Source organism: Clytia hemisphaerica, unplaced genomic scaffold (assembly GCF_902728285.1).
Source record: "Clytia hemisphaerica strain Z4C2 unplaced genomic scaffold, Clytia hemisphaerica genome assembly, whole genome shotgun sequence".
In the NCBI taxonomy this organism is placed as follows: domain Eukaryota; kingdom Metazoa; phylum Cnidaria; class Hydrozoa; order Leptothecata; family Clytiidae; genus Clytia; species Clytia hemisphaerica.
In genome coordinates, this window is record NW_027103240.1 from 374,058 (window position 1) to 378,697 (window position 4,640).

Here is a 4,640-nt window from a genome sequence, read left to right on the forward strand (position 1 = left end):
GATGTTGTAATGTTACATAAGAGCGAATAACACGATAGATCACACTCAGGAATAAATACACTCTGTACCAGAATGTATATTACAGTGTTCAAAGTTTTTCCGTTTCAAACGGATTTCCGTCTCAGCGAGGTGCAAAAAGAGGCTTTTCCGTCTCCGAAGTCAACAAAATTCTGCAAAACACTGAAGAATCTGGCCAGATTTGTTGTTTGAAAACCATTTCCGTCTGCGATGAAAACTTTGCTTTGACCACTGATATTACGTAGTGTAGCGTAGCGGAGCATTTTAAAATTACCGTTTGTATCGGCTTTGTTTACAAACAAGACAAAATTAATCTAGAAAGGACTGTAGGCTGTTCTGTTGGTACTTGGTCAAATAACCTTTTCCTAATTCTATCACCTTTTCTTAATAATGGTAACTAAAATCTAAAATAGGTCGGAATCACTGATAATAAATATATTTCTCTACTTAGCAGCCAGTGAAGAAGAGCACTTTTTATCAATCAGCAATTCTGTCCATCTTTTCTCTTTTTGTCTTTATTATCCCTAAGAGGGATGTCAGAAAAAGAAGGGAGGTTTTCGACGCTAGACCGAATCCCGGCAATTGTAGATTGATAAGCTAATAAAAGAGCAGCTTTCGGATCGCCTCCGATTGTAGACTTACTTTTAAGTGTAGAGCGTGTAAGTAGTGAGTCTGCGACCGCAGTCGGAGGTGACCTGAAGGCTCTTCTTTCGATAGCTATCTACCCGAAGGTAGAGAAGGGCGCCACTCTCTGGATTTCTCCACTTACCCTTGATCCTTCTTTTAATTGCTGAGCATCAAGAGGCATCAAGTACCATTTTGGGGATCTTTGGTATGACCCAACTGGGGGTTGAACCCCCAACTTTGGGTCAAGCTGGAGTTTTTACAAGTTCTTTGATGACTCGGTCGTTAAATGTTGAGACAAACGATTTTATTACTTTTTCTAAAGAACGCGTCATCCCTATTGTTTAAAAATAACCAATCAGCTAAGCATCTTGTAAAAACTCCAGCTCATCCCACAACTTTGCGCACCGTTAGCCGGATGCTCTACCACTGCGCTACGGTCGCTCTAGAGTTTAGAGTTTGTAAACGCAGGACAGAGATACTCGATTTTTTTGTCAAGAAAATTAAATCATTTGAAATTTCTTACTCACAATTTCTTCATAATCTATTGCAGTTGAACTCCCATGAAGTTATGTAACATAACTATAATATCATATCTATGGGTAGACTTGCTAAATAATATTGTTAAAGGCTGGTGCGTCACGTTTAACGTTTTTCTAACAAAGATTGCGAAAAACTGAAATTTTATTGCCCTAAATATTGGTTTTTATATGGTTTAGAAAGTCACTGTTTTTCATAAATTTGGTTGAATTTAAGAAGTTCAAAGGAGTCTGAAACTGTCTTTGTTGACTAATGGTTTCCTAAAGAATGGCATTTTTTAGAAAGGACTGGCGAAGAGGAATGGATGTTCACAGCTTGGTTACGAGACTATGCTATAGTCTAAGGACTGGTGAAGAGGGGTATGTCGAAGCTTGGTTACAAGACTATGCTATAGTCTAAGGACTGGTGAAGAGGGGTATGTCAAAGATTGGATACTAGACCATGGCCCCCGTATGGCCCCCCAATATTTTGCAAAGTAATTTTTTTTACTTTAAAAGATCTTACATATACCGTTTAGAAGGGTGAAATAAGGGTGAAAAGTCGAAAATTTTCTTCTTCGCCGAACCATGGTGGGCGACATATTTTTTTGACCCCTCAATTCCATTCGCACGCCGGGGGCCATGTAGACTAAGGTATAGTCTAACACAAATCACTATCTAAGAAATAAAGCCGCAAACGGGTTTTTCACCAAAAAGAGTTTCCAGTCGGTATAGAGCTTGACGGTCTAAATTCTACCACTGTTATTTCTTCCATAAATTGCCACACCACTGTTTAACACCACGCATATATATTTTTCCCGCTTAACTATTCCTTTAACGTTCGATAGCATTGTTTAATTGGTTACAATCATCCCAGTTGGCACACAACGTCGTTTCAACGTTTTTTTAATATTCATAACGTCCATATAACGTTAGATGAACGTTGAAACAATGTTATGTGCCAGCTGGCATGGCGATTTAAATTTCAAACACTGGTACGGGGTTAGACCATGGAGGTATAAAGAAACAGGAGATGTATGCTATTGTAACCAAGCTCGCCCTACGATTAAAAAAGTTACGATGTATGCATGCTCATAATCTCATATATCGTGCATTTTTAATGAGCTCTTTTATCCATAGGTGAAATCTTATTGGCTCATTTAAGCTTCAGAAATTAGATGAGACGAGATTCATTGTTTCTGACATCAGTGTAAGAAAATATTTGGACTAAAAAAAGGCCTGTAAACTTGGCAATCCTTCATCAAATGATAAGATTTTTGGATCAATGTCTTCTTTAAGGTAAACTCTATTGCTTGATACTTTCCTCCAAAATTCTCCAGCGACTTTATGTCTACAAATCGAGTCTGAAATCGTGTGTGCTTATAAAGAACTTTTCATTTACTGGCTTGAGAAAATATCTTTTCAAAACAAAATTGAACGGATAACGAAATGGAACATAAACTTGTTTCGTGGACGAAGTTTTATCTAAAGTCTGTCCTGATATAATTGGCAGTGGAAACAAGAATGCCTGTAACTTTTGATAGTCAAATATAATTATGAAAATTTTTTTTGCTTGTTTTAGAAAATCAAAAGCGCTATATTTGAATGTATTTTTGGTTCAAAAATTCGCGATCTTTAGCTGTTTAATTTGCGATTGTAAAAATTGAGCTTTTTTTCTACTTATGCTATAACGTTCATTTTTACACCAGTGGTAGTTTAACCTTAGGTTAAGAAATTTCAAGGCAAACAAAAGAGTCCTTCGGAAGATATGGGACCCGAAATACCCCTTGGTAGCACTTTTCTGTGAAATATCAAATCTCCAACTTATTACTAAAAACGGGGGTAGTGATAAAGCTCAATTTTTACAATCGCAAATTAAACCGCTAAAAATCGCGAATTTTTCAAACAAAAATACATTTAAATATAGCGCTTTTGATTCTCTAAAACAAGCAAAAAAAAATTTCATAATTATATTTGACTATCAAAAGTTACAGGCATTCTTGTTTCCACTGCCAATTATATCTGGACAGACTTTAATTTTTGTATATTAAAAGGCTAGGATCTTCAATACTGATAATTAGAATGTTCAGAGCAAACTTGAGTTCTACTAAAAAGTCTTATTTCATCGGGCGAGCTTAGAATTTCTTTTGATACATTTCATAAAAGAAATCAAAAGACTTTAACGACCAATTACCGACACATTCAACTCCTGTTTTTCTTAATACCTCTATGGTTAGACTATGTTATAGTCTAAGACGAATCACTATCTAAGAAAAAAGCCCAAAGCCGAAGAAAATTCGCAAACGGGTTTTTTTGCAGAAAAGAGTTTACAGTCGGTAGAGTTGCCGTTTCTTCGAAACTCTCCCGCCGATTTTTTCCCGTATACGGCCATAACGCCATACCGCCATATTTTCCCGCCTTTACTATCACTGTAACGGACGATAACATCGTCTAGTACGGGGTATAAAATTTAACTTAAAATAAAAAGTGACTGTCCCAAAAAGAATGTTTCGACGAACTAGAATTTCCATCCTCGTATTCGTTATTCGTGTACTCAAAGTTTTCTGACAGGCATATAGTTTGTACAATAGCATGCACCGAAAATCTAAACTTTTTTGTATTACTAAGAACTCTTTCAACAAAAGACTATTAAAACTAGGCTAGTTAACTAAGCACGTATTCACAAGGCTAGGACACGCGGCTTATGGCATTATAGCGTTTTCGGCGCTTTAAAGAGTTTTATATTTACGGATTTTAATTTTGCTTTGGAATACTAAGCTAGTTGTTTAGTCATAACTTACCATCCGATTTATCCTGGTAAGTGAATCATACTAGCTTAGATTTCTAGGCTACACTAAAACATCACATTGAAGATTAAAAAATATCTTTTGCAGTTCAAGAGTTTATGTAATGTTTAATTTGACGTCACATCTGGGAGGGGCGGTCTTCGGATAAGCTTTTGCTTGTTCAAAAGGCGGTTTTAACATGGTTTTAATGATAAGAATTTAAATTTGTATGTTTTTTCGGTCAAAACTTTTTAATGTTATAGAATTCTTTTTGGTTGATGAAATTATTTAGAGTGTCGACATTTTTTATTGGTCTCTCTCAATTTAGTACAGGTGACGTTCTTTAATTCGATTTTCAAGGGGGATTAAATTGTCATCTTAAAATAAGTGAACATATCGAATAGTAGAGCACCGTTTATGAAAGTTTCTTGTTGGAGGTGACTTTCAATTTATCGAATAATGAAGCGTATCGAATTGTAAAACATCAAAGTAAGCAAGCAACAACATTACTCGTAATTTCTCGAAAAACTTCAAAAATTTGAGATTTGATGACTTCGAACAATTTGAATAAGCCGGGTTATACGGACACGTACTACATGGTTGGTTTAATATTTATTGCTTTGATAGTTCTTTATTACAAACTGTCTGACGAAAGTTTACAATATTTTCTCATTCTACACTTTAGCTCAATAAG